Source organism: Vombatus ursinus, unplaced genomic scaffold, assembly GCF_900497805.2.
Source record: "Vombatus ursinus unplaced genomic scaffold, bare-nosed wombat genome assembly UNPS02009205.1, whole genome shotgun sequence".
Classification (NCBI taxonomy): domain Eukaryota; kingdom Metazoa; phylum Chordata; class Mammalia; order Diprotodontia; family Vombatidae; genus Vombatus; species Vombatus ursinus.
The window spans coordinates 15,943,809-15,963,608 of NW_020948983.1; positions in this window are offsets into that span (position 1 = coordinate 15,943,809).

The window sequence follows — 19,800 nt, forward strand, 5'->3', positions numbered from 1 at the left end:
GAGACAGAGACAGACATTAGAAGATAATAACAATAATAGCCAATATAGCATTTACTATATGCTGATCACTGTGCTAAATGCTTTACAAATACTCTCATTTGATCCTCACAACAACCCTGGTAGGTAGGTGCTATAATTATCCCCATTTTACAGGTAAGGAAGTTGAGGCAAAGAGATTGAATGACTTGCCCAGCATCACACAACTAGTAAGTGTCTGAGGCCAGATTTCAACTCAGGTGTTCCCAACTCCAGGTCGGGTGCTCTATCCACTGTACCACCTGGAGCTATAGGAAGAGAGATAACCAAGTTTTGGGGAATCACAGACAGCTTAACAATTTCCCCCAAGTACTCCTTGGTGTCAGTCAGTGAGGATAACTGGGGATAAGCATTTAAATGATAGTGCAAGGTCACTTTTGGAGAATAGCTCTAATGACACATATACTCCTTAACTCTCAGGAAAGATCAAACAAGTAATACATGAGAAAGCGCTTTACAAGCAACATGTACTGTATAACTGTAAATAATCACTATAGCACATAACAGGTGGTGATTTCCATTCTGTCTCTTCACCATTTTTGGTTTCTGATGAAAAACTAGGTATATACAGAAGTTTACTAAAAGAATTCTTGGCGAAGTGGATACAGCATCGGCCCTGAAGTCAGGAGGACCTGAGTTCAAATCCGACCTCAGACCAAACACTTGACACTTACTAGCTGTGTGACCCTGTGCAAGTCACTTAACCCCAATTGCCTTAAAAAAAAGAGAGGAAAAAAAAGAATTCTTGCTTCAAGTTTCTGCCAAATATGATCCCACACTATCTACTTTATTTCCCATTGTTTACCCAACATACACCCTCTACTCAATTCATTTCACTTATTCTTTTATTCACATGCTTACTCCAAAACAAAAAAGATCCATGAATTCATTAGTGTGGAGACATCACCTATTGTTGCATATTGATAGCACAGTGCCTGGCACATAGTAAGATGCTTTTAATGCTGATAGATGTTATGTCAATTTAATTGTCTGACTCTTCATGATTCCCATTTGGGGTTTTCTTGGCAGAGAAAGACAAAGTAGTTTGTCATTTCCTTCTCTAGCTCATTTTGCAGATGAGGAACTGAGGCAAAGAGGGTTAAGTGATTAATGTGATGAAGATTCATCACAGTTATTAAGTGTCTGAGGCCAAATTTGAACTCAGGTACTCCTAATTCCAGGACTGGCACTCTATTCCCTGAGCCACCTAGCTGCCCTCTTTGTCGGTGTGTGTTTACGTGTGTGTATTTCTGTATATAATATGCGCATATATGTATATACACTTAGGCACACACACATGTTTGTGTACATGTATTTATGAATATGTGCATATAATATTTATGTACACATACGTATACACGCATCCATCTATTTACATGCACATGTGTGTATACATACAGACACATACACACATGAAAATCCTGCCATGTCTATTGCAGATGATCCTTATATATTGCTGTGGCTAAAAATAAACTCACCAGCTGGTAGTCAGCCTTCTGGCCAGGGGCACCGGTGGACGCAGGCTCATTCACAGGTAAAAGACATACTTCCCTCTACCTCATAGAATCCCTCTCCTCCTTCAAGAAGGGGATCAAGCACCACCTTCTGCATGAAGCATTTCTTAATCCTGAAACCGCATTGGAATAGTTGTATTTACTTATTATATTTATAAGGCAGCTTATAGTACAATGGATAGAGTGCAGCACCTGGAGTAAGGAAGACCCAGATTAAAATCAAACACTTACTAGCTGTGTGACCCTGGGCAAATCATTTTAACCTCTGCCTCAGTTTCCTCCTCTGTAAAATGGGGATAATAACACCTTGATGTGGGGATAAAATGAGATATTTGTAATTTGCCAAGCACAGAGCCTGGCATATAGTAAATATTTAGTAAATGCTAATTCCCCTCCCCTTCCCTTATTTGTGTTAATTCTATATGTGCTTATATGTATGCTTTTTGATTCTCCTGTTAGAATATAAGTTTCTTGATAATAAGGCCTGTTTGATTTAGTATTTGTGCTCCTAGCTGCTAACACGTTGCCTGGCACCTGGTAGGTGCTTAATAAATGTTTGCTGGTTGATTGATACAATCCACTTTTGTGTCTGTGTCCAAAGGTTTTCATCTTGTTAGAGGTGACGCAGTGGAAAGAGTGCAGAGCCTGGAGTCAGGAAGACTCATTTTCATGAGTTTAAACCCAGCCTCAGACACTTACTAGAAGTGTGACCCTGAGCAAGTTACTTAACCCTGTTTGCCTCAGTTTCCTCATCTGTAAAATGAGCTACAGAAGGAAATGGCAAACCACTCCAGTATCTTCGACAGGAAAACCCAAAATGGGGTCACGAAGGGTCAGACATGACTGAACAACAATACTTATCAGAACTTGGGGTCCACCGGCATAGCGTTTAAGAATCTGAGATCACCTGTGCTACAGGGAGGCCTCCAAATGGCACCTTCGTGGAGGATGCATTTGCTCATTCATTGAAGATTCATTGAGTACCTATTCCAGACAAGACACTGTGCTAGATAATATTCAGGCTGGTTCCTTTACTGCCCCAGGGTGGTCAGGGACCACTCTTTACTACCTCTTATCTCTTATACATTCTCCAGGACAAAACTGGACACATAGTAGGTGCTTAATAAAGACTCTATGAATTTGGTTCAATGATTTTTGTTGCCAGAGATTGTCCTCGACTGCTTTTAGAGAGAAAAAAACTCCTTTCCTCCCCTCCCAACCTGACCCCAGCCAAAAGAAGCTTTATTTTCTCATTGAAGAAAATGTAATGGAGACTCTCTCTATGTTTATGGTTTAGAGGAGAAGAACATTAGAGAATTACCATGGTTACAGGCCTGATTCTGCCTTCATTCAAGGACCAGAGGGAAATTGAGGAAGGCACAAAGCAAGAACAGCTCACATAGCTCAGGCAGGAATAATAATAAAAAAATGTTTACATCAGAGGAAAAATTGCTTCTCAAAAAGCAAGGGGGAAACGCCAAGTTTGATAAGATTGTTGCACAGACTCTTAGCTCGGTTGTTTCTAGCTCCAATTTCCTTCCCCCACCCCATTATTATTTAAGGTTATATTAAATCAATAAGGGGAACAAAAGACAGAAATGCTACTTCTCATGGGCAGCTTTGGCCAGATGCCCAGGCCTGGACACCAAACCCTAGCCTGCCCAGTCACTGGACTGAGACCATCTCCATGCAATGCACAATAAATGAGATGAAGCAGGCTCTGCCCACTAGACAGAGCAGAACAGAGTAGAGAATATATATATGTATATATATATATATATACACACACATATATACACATATATGTATATATAATGTATATATCTGTATATATGTATCTTTATATATACATACATATTATATATAATCATTCATGCAATAAACACATAAAACAAAGTAGAATGTTTGATAGCATAAGCTAAGCATGAACTCCACGATAGCAAAGGTTGTGTCTTCTATAAGCTTTATATCTCTCCTAGCACTAAGTATAGCTCTCTCTATAGTGGTCTGCACATAGTAGATGCCTAATAGTGTTTGCTGAATTAATTTAATTTAATTGGAAAGGAATATAATGAAAAAGGGAAGATTAGACTGTGAACCACTCAAATCGTTATTGAATAACTACTATTAACAATAGTAATTGATATTTTATATATCTCTTTTATATATCATTTATATATCTCTTCAAAGTTTGCAAAGCACTTTACATACATTATTCGTTTGGGCCTCATAACAACTCTATGAGACAGATTTTTTGAGAAGAAAAGGCAAGTAATGTCAGGATATATGATTTTGTCCTGGGGAAAATTCTTGGTGTGGAAACTCCCTTCACCAGTGCATATTGGCAACTTATCTATAACTTGCAGTCTTAGGGAACTGCTTGGGCCGTTGACAGGCTAAATGACCTGCTTATGGTCACACTGCTTAGCATCAGAGGCAAGATATGAATCCAGGTGTTCCTCACTCCAAATTCAGTACACTATGCATTACTCTCATGCTAAGTGATGTAGGAAAGCCAAAGATGAATAAAACAGATGAATAAAATAGTCTCTGCCCTCAAGGAGCTTAGAGGAAGGTTAGGAATACATATGCAATGAAAAGTTAACTAATAATTTAATAAGTAAGATGACTATGAAAAAATCTGCCAATATGTGTTAAGGGCCAAATGGTTGGTACAAACAATGCTTGTGAAATAAAATAGATTTCCAGGGAGGGGATGATCAGCAAGGAATGGAATAGTTAGAGCAGATATCATGGAAGAAAAGGAAGGATCTGAGCTGGACTTAGAAAATGCATAGGTTGAATAGGTAGAAAATAGGAAAGAAGGCATTCTAGGCAGGGGAGGCAATATGAAGGTTAAAAAGCAGAAGACTGTTCAGGAGGCAGTGAGCATACCCATCTGATTAAAAGGTAGAGTGCTTGTCTTTCCTCATGGACAAAAATGGAGAAAGTAACTTTTATTAACTCCCTCATAGGGAAAAAAACATATAGAATATGTTAGACGGTGGATGAGAGAGATTCTTCACAAGCAAGACACAAACACTACAATGATGAGGTCAGTATTCTTTTCAACTTAGAGAGGCTCTTTTGGAGGGAAATGGTGCTTGTAACTGGAACCCTAGAAACTAGAGCTGAAATTTTAAGTATCTCCAGGCCTCCCACCTCTGCTCCATCCCCAATTATGCTCTCTTGCCTTCCAAATATACTATCAAGCCCCAACTTACCTCATACCTCCTCCCAAAAGTCTCCCCTGAATTGCAGATTTTGAGGGCCCCATATGCACCACCCCAGAGCAATTCACAGGATACCATCAGTTTCAGGGAAGAAGAAAAGTGGTGTACGGAAGGATGATCCAGAGAACAAGATTAGGAACTAGATGGAGCCAGGGAGTTAAGGTACAGAGAAGTGAGGCGTAGGTGGAGACAGAAAGGAAGGGCTATCACTGCTTTGGTTTGATTCAGAGCTGAAACAAGGAGGTATGTTCCCTTCAGGCAAAGCAAATCTTATCAAGTGTTATGTGTGTTATGGGGTGTTTTGGGGAGTGGGACACAGGCTAGCTTACTGAGTGTAATCTGACTAACTCCTAGACACTTGGGGTGGGGGTGGGGAAGCCTCAGGCAGGGAGTATGACTGTGAGGGAAAGTGAACCCAGGGAGAGGGGTGCCATGTAATGGCGTGGCAGCTCAATTTCAGGCCAGGCAAAAGAAGCCTTCAGGAAGGAAGCATGTCCCACCCATATTGGCTACCCTCAGTACCCTGCGACAAAGCTACAATTGCCCCATCCTAGTTATAGTTTTCGAGTTCAATTAACATGCCTAGAGCTCTGTTCTCAGGGTAATTCTTGCCCCTGTAAGTCAATGTTTCTGAACCACAGCTAACTGTTTTCCTTCTCCTCAAGACTCCCACAACACAGGGCCCTTTTTAGCTCTTGATTATAGGCTGTCTTGTCTTGTAGTCAAATTGTTCCATCTGAATTACTTGTCTCTCCAAGTATATCAAGTTCCTTCTTATTCTCCTGTCATCTTCTGCCACTCCCTAATATTAAGTACAGGATTGGTCCTCTCTAAAGACCTGATGAATGAAAGGATTGATTGACCAAGCGAGCAACAAGGATTGAGTCCAGAAGACTTTGCTCAGGGGACCTACCAGGGAGGAACAGGATAGGCTAGGGATTGATTCCTATGCTCTGAGAACGTTCCTCTCCAATAACCCGCGGCATCCCCAAAACATCTATCCAGCCCCGTGGACCCTGGCAAGCCTGCCTGGGTCCTCTCTGCATCCATCATTCTCTGCCACATCCCAAGCCTGGCTGCCTGCATGGGCTCCATTCACAGGTTTGAGGAAACAGGCTGATGCATCTTCTCACTTATGTATGATGTGCAAGTTAATGCTATAAAAACAACTCATTCAATGGCTTGGCCCCAACAGTTCTGCAGGCGCCACCCGCTACCTCATTAATGTCATTGCCTGACAGGACCTCTATAGACACCCCCAGAGCTCCTTCAGGGCCAAGCGAGCCCATACTCCTTCTCCAGCCAACAGTCTCATCTCCCTCAGGAGACTCCAAATGAGTTTAAAAAGAGGCAGCTCCACCTCAGTGCATTCTAGAGGCTTGATATTTTTAATCACTGAGGGAAAAAGGTTATTTCTAGATGAAATTATGGGAAAAAATTCTGACTTTTTTCCTCAACCCCTATTTCCCTTTCTCCTCAGGACAACCCCGGGAGGTAAATGCCATTATCATCCCCATTTTGTGGATGAGGAAAATGAGGAAGGTAGAGATTAAGTGACTTGCCCAGGGTCACACAGCTATTTAGAATCTGAGGCTGGATTTGAATTCAGGCCTTCCTGACTTAAGGTTTAGTACTCCTTCCACTGTACCATCAAGCTACCCCTCTATACTCCCTTCCATTCCAGCCTTGCCAATATCTTCATGGCTTTCCTGATCTCCATATCTCACTTACGCTGTTCCTTGTTGCCTGGAATGCTCTCTCTTGTCCCTTGCCTACTCAAATTGAAGGCACAACTGAAACCCCAAAGAAGTAGTCCATTGATAAGTGCAGACCAACAGGGAGATCTCCCCCTCCTCTGAACTCTGACAGCATTGGCTTTCCATAAAACTCAGTGTAGTACATAATTACATAGTATTTCTTATTTAGGGAACGTATGTTAGTTTTCTCCCTTTACCTAGAGCATAAGCTATTAAGGATATGGACTAAACCTTTTATGCTTCAAAACCTCCATAACCCAAGGCACACAGCAACTACTCAGCAAATATGGAGATGTCGTTGTTGTTGCTTGAACAATCTAATTAATTCAGGAGAAGGGGTTGTGTGGAAATCTGATATTACTTTGAAAGGCACTGTATATTTTAAATTAAAATGTAAAGTGATTCTAAGAAAAAGCGAGAAGTTAATAAAAAGTTTATACTTCACAGTAAACAAAAATTATGCAATCCTATCTAATGATGGCCCAAGCTATACTACTTAAATCCCTAGAAATAAAATTTGAGGGGCCAGAGAAGGAGAAAGCAGTGAACACTTCGTGAATCTTGTTTTTCACTTGGAATATAAGCTTTCAGAGGCCAATAATGATGCTTAAATGGTTCCATGATCCCTCTTTAATGTAGCATTACTGCTAACCCCAATGGGCATCCTTTCCTTCTAGATGAAGTAAGTGCCAAAATAGATGAGAGACAGGCATTTCTCCATATATGCCATATATATATACATACATAATTTTGCCCAATATGAAAATATGGGATATTTGTGATCTTTCCTGATACAAAGAACCAAATATACTTGGGGAACCTTTTGCTTATCTGGTTTATTGCCCCTAGTCAAATAATAATAGGAACTTCAGTATCTAGTAGTTCCCAAGGGTGGCCACCAGCTCCCCTTATAAGTACTCAGGCTCATAAGACTCAAATAATAGCTTTAATCATAATTTAATGAAAACAGTATTTTCATCTAATCTCATAGAAAGGATTGACACCTTTCAATTTTTGAAAGACCTGTATAAACTATATGATTTATAGTACAAATCCAATGAAATCCTGACAAGTTTTCTTCCTTAGCATCAAAGTTCCTTTCTATGTCCCTTCTATCAGTGTTTCCTGCTTCTACTAGCTCTCATTTCCTATCCAGCATGTGTTGCTAGTTACTCATCTTTGTAAGCGTAGGTAGTAATCATCTCAAAACTGGCACTACACAGCTCCTGTTTCCTGCCAGACTTATTCATTCAGTGTTCTCAGCTCTTGTTCACTTCACTCTGCAGTTGGGCAGTATTTCTCTCCTCCAGTAGATAGCACTTTTCCAAGGGGACCAGCTCTCTAACCCTGGCCTAAGTAGAAACAAGTTACCAACTAGGCTTCTACAGATCAAAAAATACCTCAACTCCATTGTTCTTAAACCTTATTTTTATGCACAATCCTCACAGCCTCAAACCCCACAGGAGAGGATTCAAAGAGGCCATAGAACTCATCTCACAAGTGAGTCTCCCCTTTAACCCCCTTATGGTGAGTCATATTTTGTATACTCCCTCCCTCAGAATTTTGGCAGTAGGTATCCCACTTGTGTCCAAATTTACTGTCCCCCCAAGTCTCAAGCTTCTGAACTACACTCTATTCTCTCCCCAATTTTCCCTGTATCTCCCATTCTCCTCTAGAACAGGTGGACTGGATTATTCAGATTGCTAGGGCTGCTTCCAGGTTCATCCAGAAAACAGGGATGGGAGGGCAATAACAGCTCTTCTTGGCATTGGTAGCCATATTCTGGGAAGAAGGAGGAATTTATACCTTCTACTATGTGCAAAAAGCAAACCCTGTCATGTCATTCACCTGCCAGAGCTCAGAGAAATCCACATGTTCTTTCAATTGTCATTTAATTTTGCTATTAATGCTCATGGGTATTACTAAATATATTTCATTCTGCTAGCTGGTCTTAAATGTGAACTACTCTGAGTTGGACTTCATATAGCATTTTATTTCTTAGTCTAGACCTATGATTCCACCCATTTGGAAATTCCAAATGTAGAACCCACCCATTCCCCCAACACCATCACTGATATGTATCAGCAACTCATAGTTTTAGAGAGAGCTCCCCTGGACATGAAAAATTTAAGAGATTCCTCCATAGCTACATAGTTAGTATGTGTCCAAGGCAGGACTTAGGCCTGGATCCTTCTGACCTTTGGTCTTTTATTGACTAAGACATTGAAGTCTAATTGGAGGAGGATGAATAGCTGACCATTAACGATGGGATAGGCCCCCAAAGAAGTTCATAGAGTCCCATGAATCCAAAGATAACATTATTTTGCACATGTTTTGAAAGAAGGATAATACCAGCACAAATTTCAAAGTGTCTCTGCATGGAGCTAAGCACAAGAATAAACAACCCCCTGTCCCAGTGGTATTTACCTTTCTCCAGTATTTAAAGTCATCTCAGTTAAATTATCAAAGCCTAAATGTCTGGCATGTAGCTCCTAATGGGTTGATTATTCTGTTTATTCTAATTAGCTCAAGTCAAAAGTAACCTGATGCTTGCATTTGAAAAGCCTTCACTAGTACCTTGAACTTGGACAGAACCCAAAATGTAGGTTTTATGCATATATATAAATGTCAGGTTTCAGAGCATTTGGATCATTTCCTTTTCCTTTGGGAGTATTCTCTAAATTCCTTAGATGATTTGATTGGGAAACTCTAACCCCACCACTATTGAGAGACACTATAGCACAATAAAAAGAGCACTGGATTTGAAGTCTCGAAGACTTAGGTTCAGGTTCCAGCTCTGACATTTAATAGCTGTGTGACCAAATGGTAACTCTTTCAACTTTTCTGAAAGTTTACTTCAACCGTAAAAAGGGAGTTATAGTTGCACTATCTACATCAAAGGTATGTTGCGAGGAAAGTGCCTTGTCATCCCTAAAGCAATAAAAAATTTGCTTGACCATGTTTTAAGCACTGGGCACCAACTTTAAGGACATTCAAATAACTTTGACCCATCCCTTCTCACTGCCAGTCACTGTTGTGCTCATTAACCAGTTGATGAAGCTGAGTCTTCAGGGAGGCTAAGGAAAGAAATCAGGGTTATGCAGCAAGGGCAAGAAGATGAAATGACAACTCTAGAGCTTCCATATATATGTGTGTGCATATGTGTGTGTGTGTGTGTGTATACATACACATATATCCTTCCACCCCAACATGAATTCTTTTTACAAATTCTCTGTTAAGAGCTGTGAGACCTGGCTATTTTACCCAAAACTTCCAGAGAGCTGGAGGAAGACGACCAGCTGATCTCACATACCCAGAGCTTCCTGAGAAGCCTCTAGGGTTATTTCCTCCCCAATTAGGAGTAATATTCCTCATCTGACCAAATTATGTCATTGGAGGCAGCATCGTGGTCCCTACATAAAACAAATAAGCCATTCACTCAGTGGCAACATCCTGGTCCTTTATGCCTGTGACTGAACGGTTATTACAACTTTATGGTGAATGACTTAGAGCTATACTCAAAGAATCCAGGATGGGGCAGGAGTGGATATTAATTCCCTGTTTCTCCATCAATCTATCAGGAGTAGAAAGACCACGTGACAAGGCATCATAGGCATATCCACCAGAACAGGAGATATCAACATATAGGAAATGGATCATAGGATAAAAGAGTCTAGAGATGGAATTGGCCTTGGATATCACCTAATCCACTCTACTCATTTTAGATAAGGAAACTGAGGCTCTGAGAGGTTGTGACTTTTACAAGGTCACACAGGACTTATGTGACAGAATATGAATTCAAATCCAGGACCTCTGACTCCATACTAAGCTGTTTCATCTAAATTATTTTTTAAAAAACCACACAGGAGGGTTTCACTACTTCTCCTATGAGTGCCTGGGAAAGGAGGTAGCAAAACAGAGTGAAAAAGGTAATAACTGAAAAGCATTTAACCAAAGTAGGAGTCAACATGATGTGATATTGAGAACACTGGGCTGTGCATGAGGAAATTTAGGATCCACCCCTAGCTCTGTCAATATATGACCCTGAGGAAATCACTTTACCACTCTGGGCCTCAATTTCTTCATCTGCAAAATGGGGATGATAATACCTCACAGGTTACTATGAGAATCAAATAAGGATCATTGTCTCCCATCTCCTCTCATCCACTCCCATAGCTTCATTGATCATTTTATTACAGATGGTTCCCCAGTATATTCAAAGTCCATGTCTCCTCTGAACTCCAATCTTCCATTTCCAGCTGTCTATTATATATCTCTACCTGGATATCTTGCCAGTACCTCAAACTCATTATTTCTATAACAAAACTCATTTAGAGTCAAAGGACTTCTGCTTAACTCCTAGCCCTACCACTGATTATCTAGGTGATCTTGAGTTAACTTATCTGGCCCTCAGTTTCCTTATCTGTAAAGTTAGGGGTTAGATTTAAGTGACCTCCAACATTCCTTCTGGCTCTAAATCTGTATGATCCTAAATCTCCCCTCAACATCAGCTCTTCCTCCCAAGCTGCCTTTTTCTAGTGATGACACTGTCCTGAAACTTCAGAGCTGTCTTTGACACCTCTATCTCCTTCATCTTCCATCCACATCTAGTCAGTTACCACGTGCTATTAATTCTGCCTCCATCATATCTTTTATAGCTTTCTTCTCTTCTCTACTGGCCTGCCAAACCCTTGCCCAAGCCCTCTTCATGGAGATCTCATTTGTCTCATTTTAATTGCCTTCTCACTTGTTTCTCTGACTCCAGGCCCTTCCCTACCTAATCTATCCTTGATACACCTACCAAATTAATTTTTTCTAACATACTTATCTGACTATACCATTTTTCTCCTCTAAAGTTCTCAGCAGTTCCATATTTTCTTATTGGATGAACCATAAACTCTTTTTCCTGGTATTCATACAGGCTTTCCCCAAACCTGGAATCCATGCCATCCTTCTTTCCAATTGGAAATAAAGCCTACCTAGTCCACATACTATGTCTTCCACAAGGCCTTCCCCAAGCCCAGCTAAAAGTGGCCTCTCTTTCTTCATATTTCTTTGAGCACTTTACCCAAACTCTCCTTTTGCCCTTATCAAATTGCACCTGGAATCATACATACCTATGTACATGATGCATTTTCCATATGCACACCCAGCATGACAGAGAACATAAGCTTGATGACAGGAACCTTGTCTCTTCTAATCTTTGTATCCTCAGCACCTAATACAGAGTTTTGTACATAGTATGAGCTTAATAAACATGTATTTGTTGAACTAAATTGAAATGAAACTATACCTGCAGAGCACTATGTCAACCTTAGAATGATATATATGTAAAGGTTGGGGTTCCCCCACACTCCCAATTATTCATAGAAAGTCCAGATGGCTGAATAAATCAATCAAGGGTGTAAACTAGGTGAGAACAAGCCCTTAATCAATTTGGGAGGAATGTAGTGCTTTGATCTTAGATGAAGATAGATGATGCCAAACAGGAAATGCCTTGTAGTTGACTGAAAAAATCAGACATACCTCTTGGCCTTTATAGAATACAGCAAGTCAGTCTGGCATCTGGCATTCCAACAGCAGACTAGTCCAATGGTGGAGCAGTTATAGCCAAGCCCTTAAGAAGAGACTAGTGGGGAGGGGGAGAAGAGAATCTGTTTCTCTACTCCTTTCACCCACCCAGGCTACTGTGTGAGTTTGGGAGATCCATCAGAGAATATCACTGGTAAATGGAATTGGTAAAAATGTCCCTGGAGCCTCAGTGACTGATCACAGCATCTGCATCATCAACTGAGAGACACTGTGATGACAGACTAAATACATTAAGGAAAGGCGACTTCAGGATTCTATAAGGGCACTGACCCTTGGAACCCAGTAGAGAATTATGCCTAATAGGAACTTCATGAAGACTCCACAAAGGGAGAAAAAGTATTTGTAGTAACCAAGAAGTTACCCCTTAACTATATGAGTGTTTTGCCATACTGTACTTTAAGTTTTTACCTGCTCTCCCCATGAATGCTATGTGTATTTGTGGGTGACTAGACTTCTGGGGAATTTTTCTTTGTACCAACTATTCTTATTATATCACCACAGTAAATACCTTTCACTACAAGCTCATTCAGGCTACTGGCTGATAATCAATGGGGAACACCCTGGAGTGGGGCTTATTATTATCAATACTAGAAACCTCAGCAATGCTCAGGGTAATCCTTACTGAAACCTGGAGAGAGTAGTAGTAATTGACCTCTGGAGACCCAGCCCCTCAGTATGATTGGGAGTTGGCAAAGCAGTCCTGAAAGGCATGTCACATTTAAATATAAACAATTAGTATTTTTGTTATCCCTAAAGTTTCTTCTAGCTCTAATATTCTCTGATACTATGGCAGCATTGTTGTCCTTCTCAGAGGTATTAGATTTTAAAAGAAAAACTTAGAGACAGAAATACTTAAACCATGAAATGAATCATTAATGGTAGAATGACACCTTGATGCAAGGAAGCTATGCATTCTTGTTCTGGAGTAGGGGACAACTAGCCACCTAAGAGTTCAGGTAAATAATTATTTTACTAAATTATTTTACTAAATATAGGTACAAGGGAGCCTAACTTCCCAAGACATTCTTAGTCACACACATACACAAAAGCACATTCCCTCCCCAGTCAACCTACACAGAATCTCCAATGGGTATGAGAAGCCATTAGGCCACCCTTATAGACTCCTTGCCTTTATAAGGGTTCAGATTTGGCTTCTAAGTGGGTAGAGAAGGGATTTAAATCAAGTTGCACAGGGCCCACTTCATAGCATCCTGGCCTACAATAACCCTTCAAACTGCATAGGTGGGTTACAGCCTTTCTCATAGAGATCAATTAGCATTATTAAGTGTCTATTATATACCAGATACTATGGTAGGCACTAGGACTACAAAGACAAAAATGAAATGTTCCTTCTCATGCTTACATTCTACCCAAGAAAAATATGAACCCATACAAGTAAACACAAAATATACATGAAGTAAATACAAGGTAGTTGTGGGAGGGAGGAGGCACTATCAGCTGGGGGGAATCATGAAAGGCCTCAGATAGAAGGGAAGCTCTTGAGCTGAGCTTCTAAGGAATGTAAGTAATTCTAAGAAGGGAGTACATTTCCAGGCATCCAAATCAGCTGTGCCTAAAAGCTTGGAGACCAGAGTGGAATGTCATATGCTCTTAGACCTAGAGCTGGAATTGATCTTTAGAAGTCATTCAATTTGGATGGTGGAGAAAAGACAAGGACTCACCTGAGCTCTCCCAAGTTCTCCCAAATTCCCCTCCGAACAACTTTAAGATAATGCCTTTAAAACATATTCTTGAGTGGGAGAACCAAGAAAAGGATGGGGTGAAACAATTTTCCAATCCAAGACAACCTGTGAGGTCAGCAGAAAATGTCTGTAACATCAGGGTGAGAGTGGAGCACAGTTCAGTGCAGACAATGTCCTGGCAAGCTAGCAGCAAGCCTTGAGGTCAACTGGATTGGCAGCAGCTGCTTCCAGACCTCCCAGCCCACAGAGGGTAAAGCGGTTGGATAAATGGTCAGAAGACTACAGGGGTGCCTTTGCTGACACTAGGTGCAGGACTCTATTCCTTTGCCCATATGCAGATCCAGGTCACAGTCCTAGGTCTCAGCCCCAGGGGAGAAGGAGTAGTAGCACGCCAGAGCTTGAAGCAGCTATGAGAATCCTGGTCATAGTTCCAGGTGGAAAACAGTGCTTGTGATTGCTCACAGACCAGAGCACAGGCCAGGAAAACAGTGATTATGCCTCTCCTTAGATCACGTTGGAAGAACTGAAAACTTACAGACCCCCAGAACTAGCTCTGAAAACAGCTACACAAAAATCCTGAAGCTTAGGACAGAAAGTTTCCCCTCCACCAAGAGGTAGAGCCCAGCTTTAGCATAAAGTTAAAAGCCAAGAAATAGGCAGGAAAATTACCAAATAACAACAAAAAAGAACCTGATCATAGAAAGTTATTATAGTGACAGGGAAGATCAAAACACAAACTGAGGAGACAAGAAAGTCAAAACTGATACATCCAAAGACTCAAAGAAAAATGTGACTTGGTCTCAGCCCTCCTCCCCCCCCCAAAAAAAAAATCCTGGAAGATCTCAAAAAAGATTTCCAAAACAAAATGAGTGCTAGAGGAAAACTTGTGGAAAGGAATAAGAGGGATGAAAGAAAATTATGTTGGAAAAGTCAACAGCTTGGTAAAGGAGGTATTAAAAAATACTGAAGAAAATAACACTTTAAAAAACAGAATAGGTCAAATAGTAAAAAGATGTACAAAAATCCACTGAAGAGAACTCCTTAAAAAGCAGAATTAGCTACAAGGAAAAAGATGTACAAAAATTCACTGAAGAAAAGAATTCAAAAAGTAGAACTGCCAAATAGAAAAGGAGGTACAAAGACTCACTGAAGAAAATAATTCCTTAAAATTGGACAAATGAAAGCTAATGACTCCATGAGTGATCAAGAAACAATAAAACAAAATCAAAAGAATTAAAAGGTAGAAGAAAATGTGAAATATCTCATTGGAAAAACAACTGAATTGGAAAATAGCTCAAGAGAGATAATTTAAGAATTCTTGTACTACCAGAAAGCTATGATCAAAAAAACATAGCTTTGGTATCATCTTTCAAGAAATTATCAAGAAAAATTTCCATGATAGTCTAGAACCAGAGGGCAAAATAGAAGTTGAAAGAATCCATTGATTACCCCCTGAAAGATATTCCAAAATGAAAAATTTCGGGAATATTATAACCAAATCCCAGAACTCCCAATCAAGGAGAAAATATTACAAGGAGTCAGAGAGAAACAATTCAAATACTGTGAAACCATAGTCAAGGCTACACAAGATTTAGCAGCTTCTACTTTAAAGAATTGGAGGGCTTGGAATGTGATATTCAAAAAGGAGCTAGGATTGCAAACAAGAATCACTTACCCAGCAAAACTGAGTATAATTCTTCAGGGGGGAAATGGATATTTAATGAAACTTCAGCCACATTCAGGCATTCCTGATGAAAAGACCACAGCTGAACAGAAAATTTGACTTTCAGATACAAGACTCAAGAGAACCATAAAAAGGTAAACAGAAGAGAGAAATCATAAGGGATTCAATAGGGCTAAACTGCTTACATTCTTACATGTGAAGATGATAACTTGTAACTCCTAAGAACTGTATCATTATTAGGGCAGTTAGAAAAGAGTATACATACACAGAGAGCATGGGTGTGAGTTGACTATAATGGGATAATATCCAAAAAAATAAAATTAAGGGGTGAAAAAGAGGAATGCATTGGGAGAAGGGGGAAGAGAGAGGTAGGATAGGGTACCTCCTTTCTAGAGGAGAAGACAGAGGACATAACTCTCATTGGAATTAGGTCAAAGAGGGAATAACATACTCACTCAGTTGTGTATAGAAATCTGTCTTACACTCCAGAAAAGTAGGAGGAGAAGGGAAAGGGAGAAGGGGGTACTGATAGAAGGAGGACAGATTGAGGGAAGTGGTAGTCAGAAGCAAAACTCTTTTGAAGATGGACAGAGTGAAAGGAGAGGGAGATTAGGATAAACTGGGGGAAAGATAAGATGGAGACAAATATATAGTAATCATAATTGTGAAAAATGCAGCAAGTTTCTTTGATAAAGGCCTCATTTCTCAAATATAGGGAGAACTGGGTCAAATTTATAAGACTGCAAGTCACTCCTCAATTGATAATGATCAAGGATATGAATAGACAGTTTTCAGATGAAGAAATCAAAGCCATCTATAGACATCTGAAAAATGCTCTAAATCACTATTGATTAGAGAATGCAAATTAAAACAACCCTGAGGTACCACCCTATACCTTTAAGATTGGCAAATATGACAGAAAAGGAAAATGACAAATGTTGGTGGAAATGTGGGGAAATTGAGAGGATGCCCATCAACTAAGGAATGGCTGAACAAGTTGTGATACATGGTTGTGATGGAATACTATTGTGCTATAAGAAATGATGAACAGGATGCTCTCAGAAAACCCTGGAAAGACTTACATAAACTGATGCCAAGTGAAATGAGCAGAACCAGGAGAACATTGTACACAGTAACAGCAATATTGTATGGTGATCAATTGTGAATGACTTAGCTATTCTCAGCAATACAAAGATCCAAGACAATTCCAAAGGACTTAGGATGAAAAATGCCAGAGAAAGGTTCTGGGAGCTCAGTTCTCTGAGGGCGATAAGGAGGAGCTCACCAACTTTCCCTAGTTATTCTGCCTTGAACATACAGTCAGCTTCTGCTGACCATTTCATTCCTGGCCTCTTCCTCTTAAACTAGAGTTTCCCACAATCCTCTTCAGTCTTTTGGACCCAAGAAGGCTTCAATTGAAATGCCTTATGGTCAGGTAAACAATCACCTCTTAAATCACCATAAATGGCCCAGAGTCTCAATCTGTCCCAGGAAAAGAAACAAGAGCAGCAGCAATTGAGCAAAAATATTATGCAGAGAGTGGAAGCCCCCAACTCTTATCCAATCCTCCTGTTTTGGGTGGAGAATTTTTCAGTTTATTCATTCAACCAACATTTAATGAGGGCGGAGGTCCCTGTACTGGGTACTAAATAAGATAGCTACTGCAGGCTGAAGTCAGGGAAACAGATGGAGAAACGAGATCAATAAGGCATGGTCCTAGCTTACAGGGAGCTTACGGTCTCACCTTCCATCTCCCAACAGAAAAAGGGTAATCCTTGATGGATGTCTTGCAGTTATTTTTGCCCCCCAAATAAAAATAGAAACATAAATAATGACAAGATTTTTAGCAGGGAAAGATGATGCCAGAAGGTAATTGCTTTGCAAATTACTGAAAGTTATAAACGGATCAATGATTTTCTCCAAAGTTGAAATCATCTGTAATTAGCAATATGCAAATCCCTCCCTAGTCCTTTGCTAGAGACAGCGAGATGTGAAACCCTAGGAAGCTGTAATTCAGACTCGTTCGGAAGAGACTATGGTGGACAGTGAGCAAGATCGGTCTAGAAAAGAGAAAGGAGGATGCTGCTATTTACAAAGGACTCAACAGGACTTTTGTTCTACCAAGAGGGCCCATGGACTGCTCAGGCCAGGGTGGGAAAGCTTACAGTATGGGGATGGCCAAAGACTTCTATTATTGCTGTTGATAATAATAACTGACACAGAGATTTAAAGTTTACAGAGGACTCTGCCTGCATTATTTTATTTAAAGCCTACAATAGCCCTATGAGGGAGTTACTCCTGGCATCCTTTTCCTCATTTTACAGACAGAAAATTGAGTCTCTGAGAGATTAAACAATGTGTCCATGGTCACACAAAATTACACTTTATATAGAAAGCCTTTCCGAATCCTTAATTTCCTTGATTGATTATTTCCTATTTATCCTGTGCATAGCTTGTTTGTATGTAGTTGTTTACACTTGGCCTCCCCATTAGATTGTGAGTTCCTCAAGGACCTTTCTATGTACCCCCAGCACTCAGCACAGTGCCTGGCACACGTTTATTGACCGACTGACTAACACAGCCATCATCAGGGGTGGAATTCAAAACTATCTTCTCCAGACACCAAATCCAGCAGCCTGTCATCTTCATTACATTGCTTCTCTTTCTCAAAAATACCAGCGGATATAACTCCCCTTCACTCATAGACAGAGGGTAAGGAAGGCCCTCACCTTCTGCTCTCCAAATAACTGGGGTGAAGATAGCAGCAAGGCGAGAAGAATTCCATGAATTTTTTGTTTTTACCTTAAGACAATGTCCCTGACTCCCAAAAAGGTATTTAAAAATTCTAAGTTTCTGCATTGCTCCAATGCATGGAGACAGTCTACAATAACCTTAATTTAAAAAAAAAAAATCAGCACCTGTATTTTTACCCATAGATCCTCCTCCCTAAGAAGCAATTCACAACAGCTGTTGCCACAGAAATAGGGTCACCAAGAAGATAAAATACATTTCAGTTAGAGCATAAATAGCATATTCTACTTCATTACCTGAAAGGAGCCAGTGTATAGCAGAGCCTAGTTGTTCGGAGGGGCAGGACTGCAAATGATGGAACCATAAATGCAGAGAATATCAACAGTTAACTCAGTTCGTCTAGTGGCCACACCCCTCATTTAATTAAGGGGGAAGAACAGAGATGGCAAGAAAGGGGGAGTAGCTTGCCCAAAGTCACACAGTTTAATTTGGCAAGCATTTATTAAGCACCTACTGTGTGCCAGGCCCCAATGATAATACCTGACATGTCTGTAACTCTAAGATTTACAGAGTACTTTATGTACATTATCATAGCCCATCCTCACAACCACCCTGTGAAATCGGTGTTATTATAATTCCCATTCTATGGGCAGCTAGGTGGCACAGTGGATAGAATGCCAGGCCTGAAGTCAGGAAGACTTGTCTTCCTGAGTTTGAATCTGGCCTCAGACACTTAATTGTGTGACGCTGTGGAAGTCACTTAACCCCGTTTGCCTCAGTTTCCCCATCTGTAAAATGAGTTAGAGAAGGAAATGGCAAATCACTCCATTATCTTTGCCAAGAAAACACCAAAACGGTGTCACAGAAAGTCAGACATGACTGAAATGACCCAACAACAAAATTATTCCCATTTTACAGATGAGGAAACTGAGGCTCAGAGAAGTTAAACTTAGCTTGCCTACAGTTACACAAGCTAATGAATAAATGAAGCAAAATTTGAACCCAGGTCTTCCTGGCTTTGAATCCAGTGCTCCACTCACCAGGCAACAATGCTGGCCTCACTAATAAAGACAGAGACAGGAGTAGAACCTGGGTCTACTAATTCACTCCCAGTCCACTCCTTTCCACTCCACCATGATGCCATACCTTGAGAAAAAATGTAAAAAAATGTCCCCCAGTGCTGATGCCTTTCAGACCAAGCCGTTTCCATTAGGCATGTTGCAGGTATTCTCCAAGTCTCCTGATGCTGATCCAGCTAGCTAATGGAAAACTCATCTCTGGCCACCCACAGTTGATTTCCATGTGACTATTCTTCTCTGATTGCCCATTGAAGAACTGGAAGGTTAATCCCTCTCCAGCCCAAGTGGGCAAGAAGTTGATAATAATAAATAATATTTACACAACACCTTACAGTTTTAAGTGCATGTTATATTCATTAACTCATTTGATCCTCGCAACAACCTTGTGAGGTACTACAATGATGCCCATTTTACAGATTGGAAAACTGAGGCTGATGGCAATTAAGTGATT